The sequence below is a fragment of the Macrobrachium nipponense genome, chromosome 17 (genome assembly GCF_015104395.2).
Source record: "Macrobrachium nipponense isolate FS-2020 chromosome 17, ASM1510439v2, whole genome shotgun sequence".
NCBI classification, from domain to species: domain Eukaryota; kingdom Metazoa; phylum Arthropoda; class Malacostraca; order Decapoda; family Palaemonidae; genus Macrobrachium; species Macrobrachium nipponense.
The window spans coordinates 66,361,398-66,371,397 of NC_087210.1; positions in this window are offsets into that span (position 1 = coordinate 66,361,398).

The window sequence follows — 10,000 nt, forward strand, 5'->3', positions numbered from 1 at the left end:
AGTTGGCCCGTCTTCAAAAAAAGTCACTTTTACAAATAAGTACCAAATTTATTCAACCTACGTAATGCAGAATACAGTCAAAATTTATGTGTATTCTGAATAAGCGTTATATTTATGAAATGCATAGATAAAAAGTTATTGCCAAAAAACCGTGTTACAGAAGCCCTGAATCTCATAGTAAACCCGATAGTTTTAATTTTTATAGAGTAAAAATGATCTAGCCGACGCCATGGCCAATGATTACGAGCCAAGAGTCGAAAAACATTCATTACGTAAGCAAGGTAAACACCGTTTTACTAAATGTTGCCCCGCCCATCCGCCAGACAGAAACTTCATTCACCTTGTTCCATCGTCTCTGAAACCCATAGCAGTCAAGAATGGCTAACAGGATTTGGAATTTTCCCCGTGGTTGCAAAACTGCATTTGTCCTATAACTTGTAACTTTATAAAGTCAAGAGAAAGCCCGTGGCCATACTTACTATAGCCTGAATAGGTAATTATTCAGTTTATAGTTTAAATCCAATGTTTATGGTCTGACTTGTATTTAGCGTAACATGATTATAATACTTGTAATGTCATTAAGGATTTTGAACATTTCCATTAACTATTCACTATGCCACCAAGAGAGAGAGAAAGAGAGAGATTGTATGTAATCAGCCTTTATGTAACTATTTTTGTTAAAATAAGATTTTTATCCAAAGTAAATACAAGCTTATATGTGCTAAAATCTCCAGCCGACCAACAGATCATCCGATATATTATTTTCTTCTTCTTTAGGCCGTACGACGTGTTGGATATAAAGACTTTATGAATGGCGGAACGATACATAGATGTGGGTGGGGTGCTAGCGTAGCAATACTACTGTAGTAATAGCAGTAATATACATGAATCAAACGTTTAGGCCAACTGCTGGGATCCTTGAGGATCATTTAACACTTCTTACAACTGCTCGAGAAACGAGTTTTTATAGCCAGAAGTTAAATTTTCTAATCCAACAATGCCCATGATAGACTTCAGTGTTATCCTGAATTATAACGAGGCCAAAGTGGGTGGAGCCTCGTGAAGTCATCATTCCGACGATAATTATTGGTGAAGGTTTAAAGTCAAAATACAGTACCGGCTATTTTTTTTCAGTAAATAGGTAGATAACCAATAAATAAAAATTGCTTGACATTGGATATAGCAGTTATCAAATCAAGCTTGTCTACTATGTTTTTGAAAATTACCAACTATCTATTCCCTACATCTTGTCAATCTGATTGTGACCTATAAAGTAGACTGTAATTTCTTAGGACACTTATTTTGGGAATTAGACTAATAATCGAAGTGTTTTTGTATTTATTAACATATTTTGTTGGTTTGTTCATTATGACAATTATCAGTGGAGAGGATTCAGAGTTCATAAAGGTGTACTGCTTTGCTTGTATTTAAATTTAAATTTGATGTTCATTGTTGCCAGAGGTCTAGCCTTCGTTACGTATAGCCAATCATCCATCGAGAAAGAGGGAAGAAATGCTGTCATAAGTTACGTAACGAGTGCGTTCGAAACTTTTTCTCTGAGTAAGTTGGCCCGTCTTCAAAAAAAGTCACTTTTACATTATAAGTACCAAGTTTATTCAACCTACGTAATGCAGAATACAGTCAAAATTTATGTGTAGATATAATGTGTATTTTGAATAAGCGTTATATTTATGAAATGCATAGATAAAAAGTTATTGCGAAAAAACCGTTTTACAGAGGCCCTGAATCTCATAGTAATAGTCGGTACCATTACTGACCATATTTGCAATGGCAGCTTTGAAAGAGCACTAGAATAATAAGAAATCGAAATCCCATTAACGTATATGATGCCGTCACTTAGATAAAGGCAGCGGGAAAAGCCATTTCTAAGTAGAAAATCTTTAAGACTAAAGAAACATGCTGAATTTGTCGTATTAAATATTGAGGGATTGGCGCTCTCTCAACATATAATAATGATGAGAGAGAGAGAGAGAGAGAGAGAGAGAGAGAGAGAGAGAGAGAGAGAGAGAGAGAGAGAGAGAGAGAGAGAGAGAGTAATTTTGAACATTTTTGCATCTTAAGGGAATTAAGGGGAAATAACGCGAGCTTGTTTTTCTAACTGAAATTGTTTCCATCTGAAAAATACAGGTTCCCCAAATTATAAATGAACATCAAATCAAGGTATTCACAAGCGGAAATAAACGGCTAAAATTACAATGATGTAAAAAAAAAAGATCATGGTAAGTGTCATGGTGCCGTGAAACCGAGACTTTAGATCAAGTTTCGAACGCGAAAAAGTATGTCAGATGACTTCTCTGAATAAGCTAAACTGCACTGATAACAATTCAAGATCTTATACAAACTGACTAGACCTGAAAGTGTTTGAGCGGTTGGATGTAACTGAAGGACAATGCATTTCATCACACGATATGTAAGTTAATACTAAAAGTATACTTCACGAATAGGAGCAGACTTAATAATATTGCCACCAGAGAAATACAAAGTCTAGAATGACTTTCACTGAGCACGACCCGGACCCTCCAAGGTCCTACTTTTTTATTTTTATTTTATTTTGTTTTCACCCTGAACCCTTGAAATTGCTCCACTTTATCTTCAGTTTCAGTTTAGAACAGTCCATTGACAAGGAAAGAGAGGAAGAAGCTCCAGAGATTCGCTGAAGATAGGGAAATCTCTCTCTCTCTCTCTCTCTCTCTCTCTCTCTCTCTCTCTCTCTCTCTCTCTCTCTCTCTCTCTCAAGCCACTTTCCTACTCAACCTACGTTCCTACCTATCTTCCTTATAAAAACATTAAAACTGCCAGCAGCTGGTGAAATAAAAGATTAGATAAAAAGTGATTCACACCCCCATAAAACTCACCAAATTATACTAATTATTTACCCTTTGCCACTTTAGAAACTAGAAAATCATTCTAACAGTTTCGCCTTTTTGGTTCCTTATAGAGGATTAACTTTGCTTCAGCATTCCAGAACTAAATACTTAATTGCTTCGGGATGTAGTCAGGACACTAACACAACTTCGGCTCCTATATACTGACACAAACAGCAGTTATTTCTCAGTTAATATGCTTCGCTAATACCTTTATTCTAAAGACTGGGTATGTAATCAATTCACTAATGTATCTCAAAATGTTTCGGTTTATTTTGAACATCAGGCCTTTGTTTCCGTTCACAGAGTTCAGTTAGAGCATTTACTAACGTAAATTCACATAGAAATGTGGAAATGTGATCGTTATTACTTTCATTCATAATCTAATTCATTCTTCATAAATTCACTGATGCCCCGCCCTACATTTTCCTCTCCATCTAAGCCTGCGAAGATGAGACCCTCTCAATGAACTTTAGTTGGTTCTGGATGTACTTTGTGGATGATAAATCCCAAAGAATACTTGTTACTATTCAATAGCAGAAATGCTAACGGGTCGCAATAACTTCCTGCCATCTTAGAAACTATCTCAAAATTTTTACAAATTCCTCCCTTTATTTTCTTCTGTCATTTCTGGACGGACATATATGATGATCCCAACACTACATACTGCTTCTAGAAAACCTACGAACCGTCCGAGACCCTTTTAACGGGCCTATGAAATAATATTGTATAAAATTTCGTTACAAAATTATACACCGGAAAGAATGGGCTTCGTCGAAATAATTTAATTCCAGAGTTGTCATGATTTCCTAAATACATCACAGCGTGGTCCTGCAATGTCTAGCTAACTGGCCCCTTAATTGCCAAATAAATGCTGGCATTTGAATGAAGCCATAATTATTTGAGCTTGTTTTACTGGAAAACATTGCACATACAAGCTTTGCTATGATCAATTAAACCTTTATACGGTAATGGGGCCTGTTCATCATTGCCTCATAACTGCTCTTTCTCTTATAATCTTTCTTTATCTCGTCATTAGTTTCTCGAATATTCTTACAATGAAGGCTGACTTAATAATTAAGCGGTAATGGTATGCGTGTAGAGTGAATAGCGAAGACAACAACGCTACCATACATTTAATAATGATAAAAGGCAAATGAATGGACTTTGACCTCTTCCTCCACGAACTCATTTTATGACATTAAAATAAAACCTAATATGTTCCAAATAGCAAAGATTACATTTTAATGTAGGGGAGCATAGCCCGTGATTACTATGGTCCAATACAGAAATAAAATGAACTACAAAGTAATGTCATTTGTAGTAGTCATATGATTTCAATTAAATATATATATATATATATATATATATATATATATATATATAGATATATATATATTATATATATATATTATATATAATATAATATATATATATAATATATATATATATATATATATATATATATATATATATATATATATATATATATACTTAATTGAAATCATATGACTACTACAAATGACATTACTTTGTAGTTCATTTTATTTCTGTAGAGGACCATAATAATCACGGGCTATGCTCCCCTACATTAAAATGTAATCTTTGCTATTTGGAACATATTAGGTTTTATTTTAACGTCATAAAATGAGTTCGTGGAGGAAGAGGTCAAAGTCCATTCATTTGCCTTTTATCATTACTAGAATGCACTTAGTTCACAAGGATAGAATGTAAACAAGTATTGAATTATGCAGTGATGGTATATCATCACATTCCGTATTCAAATCAAGCACTTCTTTTATCTTAGCTTCCTTAAATTATATAACACGTAATTCTCTTTCTCTTCTACTTTCTCGGAGGAAAAGTCAAAGATAAATTAACCATTAAGATTCCGTTGTCTAGCGAAGATAGAATCGACATTAGTGTCCTTGTCTTATCTTTTCTCCATTCAATGGTTGTGATCGATAATGTAAGTCATGATCCTTGAAATTAGTGACATATAGAATTATTATCTAGAGTGTGTACCAAAGGATGTGAGAGAGAGAGAGAGAGAGAGAGAGAGAAGAGAGGAGAGAGAGCGAGAGAGAAGAGAGAGAGAGAGAGAGAGCCTAATATCTACAGAATGAGTCAGTGCCCTCAAAGGAAACTTGAAAACTTCGTTGAACAAAACACTGAAAGGAATTAGGAACTGGCAGAAACATTTGGAATCTAACATATAACGAGTTAATGCGCATCTTCACTTTTGAAGAAACAAAGGCATTCAAAAGAATAATAGCGAAGTGGGCTGTTATTGAGAACCATATAAAGATAATTTCAAAAACATGTCACCCTAATATAATTTCGTTTCTTACAACGATGAATAGTGCTTCTTCCGTAATATATATATATATATATATATATATATATATATATATATATATATATATATATTATATATATATATATATATATATATTTTGATATATATATATATATATATTGATATTGAGATATATATATATATATATATATATATATATATATATATATATATATATATATACATATATAGTATGACCATACATAACCATACGTATAAAGGGAAATTGCTTATCCATTTAGTCCAACTGCATTTTGTATGATAGCTTCGGTTTCTTTGACTTTTTTTTTCAATATCAAGTAATCGGTGTATCTTTCGAAGAGTCACCACCTACTTAAATGTTCAATGTTCAGGAAGAAATTCATTCTTTCTTCTCTTAGGAGAAATATCCTCAAAAAGTCCGTTGTTATTACTGACAACTCAGGACAATTTATGGTCAACTTGCCAAATGTATGTTGTCATCTCAATTACTTTGGAATTATGCATCATGACGCCAGATCTTGGAATAATAACTGAATTAAGTTTTTTTTTTTCCTCATTGTTCCACTTTATGTGAAAGAAATGCAAGCTTTTGTTAACGTAATTGAAACCTGAGAGTTCAAATTTCAGCAAGTTTATTAATAATGATTCTTTAGGCAAGAGAATTTACAATTGATTTCTATCAAGATTATTTATAACATATATAGCGCAAGTAGTTACGGGAAACTTCATTGTGCCTTCTGTGTACTACGACCTTTGAATTTCCTGTGGCTTTGTAATTAGTGTCTCCAAACGCCAACTTAGTGAGAATTCCGGCTTTAATCTCATTTTAATGACCTGCTCATGAAGACTGGATTTTTTGCTTAAGGAAGCACTGACGCTGTGCATAGTTAGGATGCTGTATTCTAAATGTAACAAAAAAAGTTTAGAAATGAATTCGTTGGGTGAATGTATCCCAGACCATGATATTAGGTTGACAAAGGAGGCTCTTTTTAAGGTAAATCTTAGAAAAGGATATTTTTTATAATCTGGGCTATTCCCATAATTGCTCTATATACTTCCACCTTGCCATTTCTAAGTAAGCTCTCTTTGGGCTGGTCTTCAGTCTCAAACTCCCACCCCCCACACCCCCACGCCACTCTCTCTCTCTCTCTCTCTCTCTCTCTCTCTCTCTCTCTCTCTCTCTCTCTCTCTCTCTCAGCTTCCTAGTTGCTGCTGTACTTAAGTTATTTTTTCTTCTCCAACTTTGGTCAATCAAATGATCACGAAGTCTCTCATTTCTTTTTATAGCTTTATCCTATACGCGTCTTGTTGTACATCTGATTCAGTAAAAATATGGTGTTGATTTGCTCAAAAGTACGAGAGCACTATATCTACATTCTAAGGCACTTAAAAACATTTAATCTATTTCTCCAAATTTCAAAATATCGACATCCACACCAACATCTTCCATGCTTAAAGAAAAAATAAACACAAAGTGTATTGTAACTACCAGTAAATTAGTTCAACAGATGCATTCTTTCCCTTCTACTGAATGAATAAAATTCTTTTACGTTTACATTCTAATAGTCCCCACTTATTTCACCATAGATTTTGGTTAAATAATTAGTAACAGGTATGCGTAAAGATCTGTGCAATGCCATCTTTACTTCATACTATTTCTTTCCCGGTCTTATCTCGGTGGTTCTTGCTGTGGTAAACAAAACCCTCAGCAAATTCCTTGTTTTGTATTTTAGAGATATGATATTTTCTCGCAGTTGCCGTTGTTCTTTGGTAGTTGTTTTCGAGTTGGTACCGAAATGCTCACCCCCATGGGCTTCCCATCACAATTTCGTGATGTTGCTATGAGAGGGTTTTCAAAATACTTAAACTCCACTACGAATGGAACTCGACTTTACGAAATGCTCAAAAACCATTCATTCAGTGTAGAATATTCTACTGGTGCATTTATTCTGAAATTCTCTATGTCTAAGAAAGCTATTATCTAATTCTAATGCAGAGCCATCTTGCACATTCTTCAAGAATTCTATTAGTGTACTAATGCAAAAGTTGTAAGCTAGTTGTAAGTGTTATATCGTGATCAGTGGACTAAGATTCTTAGTTAAGAATTAGGTTGTTAACGCAATTCGAATACCTGCAGAACAAGATAGTTAAATAAGAAAATGAATCATTATAAAGAAAAACTTACATTGCACAGAAAAAAACAATCTTCTTCCTTCAGTATATAATGAGTGTCACGTGTACCCGTTGTAACATCGTAACCCACATAGATGAACTACAAACATTCATTCCATGTAACTCTGTTCTCGCGATTATACCATTGATCAGTAGAATCATCGTTTCCTATCAGACGGTTTAATTAATGGCTGCATCTAGCCACCTGCGGACAAATATCTCTCTCTCTCTCTCTCTCTCTCTCTCTCTCTCTCTCTCTCTCTCTCTCTCTCTCTCTCTCTCTCTCTCTCTCTCTCTCTCTCTCTCTCATCCCAGTTTATTCTAATGACCATCAACATTCTGTGGAGTATTCCGATTGATAAAACATGTACTGGTTGAATTACTCAGCTGTCAATAGTCCAAAGAAGAGAGTGGCACATTTTCGGAAGTTACTCTTCCTGAAATTGAACTAAAAGTTCTTAATTCATATTGAAAAAACGTTTATCTACAATGTGATTCGAGGCGTTTATTCAGATTTTACTTTGATTGGCTTTTTTTATTTCAAACTATTTGCATGGAAACTAATTGGATTCAGTTCCAAATGTTTTAATTAATGTTTTTTATCTTAGCTTACAGTTACTATGCTACGTATTCATTACTAAGGCAATTTGAGGAACTTTTGTGCGTGCCTATCTACGTTTTTTACATTATCAACTTATTCGTGCTTTTTTATCTATATTTTTCCAGTTATACTTGGTTACATCCCTGATTTTCGTCCTTTAAATTAAATGATTAAAACATGATTCCAATTTTTCCAGCAATTTTTACGGTCTCTTAAGACGACAGTTTCTGAATTGAAGAAGAAAATAATTTTATCAATTTTATATCTGTGAACCACACAAAGGGTCTTTTATGATTTATTTTATTAATGCAAAATTTCTCAGTAACAGAATAACACAAAAATTAGAAAGGGAAGTTTTGACTTCAAGTTGACTGTATGTTTCATCATTTCCATTGTTGAGCTCAGGCTTTGATATATGGGGATACTTTACTTTACTTTCAATTGTTCACCTTTTATGAGATTCTTTCTGTTTGAACCTTTAACGTTTGATACTACCGAAGCCGGTCGTGGCAGCGTACATAAACTCCAAAGAGGTGCAGAGATGAAACAGCTGCGGGTGTCCGGAAATTGATGCTCTGGGTCTATTTATTTAGGAACGTTGATTACTTCACATCTACGATTAGAAATCTATCCGAGCGAAAGAATCTCTTTACGCCAACGTTGCTGAAAATTCCCTTACCATTTTATTGGAAAGAGATGTTGGGATTTTTCTGTTCTCGTTCTTTATTTACTTGCTACACAAATTATAGTTATCATTTTCAGATGAGGTACCAAGTCAGCTTCTGACTGCAGAACACATGTTGAATGAGTCTCTTGTTGCCACGGAGTCTATCATTCTTTAATGGTTAATAAGAATGATAATGGACATAGAAGAGGTGAGGTTGTTTAATTTATGCAGTTAGAACGCGTCACTAGATGCATCTACTAACAAAAATTTGTTAGTAGATGCAAAAATAAGGTTGTTATGATATTTTACATTTTGAAAACTTTAAGTGCGTTCTTCTCGACTTTTTAATTTGTTGCAAATGTGCCTTCTTGCTGCATTGGCCTATATATATATATATATATATATATATATATATATATATATATATATATATATATATATATATATATTTATATATATATATATATATATATATATATATATATATATATATATATATATATATATTATATATAGATATATATATATATATATATATATATATATAATAAAAACTTCAGGGGGTACCATAATACATCAGTAGAAGGCCATAGTTTATTAAAAACGTTTCGCACACAATTCTCGGTGCATCATCAGTCGGCGAACAATAAAAGTAAATACATTATAAAAAGGAATTCACAAAATTACAAGGCAATTAAAAATTAATGGTTTAAAAAGAAAAGCAGAAGTTAAAAGTTAAAATTTTTTTAAAACACTGTAAAAAGAGAGAGAGAACTAAGACACCAACCATCCAAGGCTAAAGGCGAAGAAGGAATAGCAAAACCTGACGTCCCAAACAAAAAGTCAGCTATGCCAAATACAGAGGTGAAGCCGTGGTGTTACTGTTCAAAGAGGGAAGTAGCCTTTTAATAAGTAATGACTCCAGAGTAGTTAGATGATCTGGGTCCTTTGTATATCCAATAATAGAGAAATGCTGTTCCAAGACCTCTATTTTGCATATAGCAGCATGATTTTTAATGTTAGAAAACTCTGGTTGTTTAATTCTCTGGCCTGTACGAAAACTGAAACCCATGTGGCTGCAATATCTCACTTGCAATAGCCTACGAGTAGATCCGATGTAAGAGCCCGGACATCCAGGGCATGTGAATTTATATACAACATTAGATCTCATGAAGGACTGCAAGCGATCTTTACAGCTGAAAAAGAACCTATCCTGCATGGATTATTAGAAATAAGTTTTAACTGAAGACAGGGAATTTCTTGTTCAATGATCTGTGTTAGTCTACGTGAGAATTTTGTATCAAACACAAAAGGGATGGAAGCAAAGAACAGTT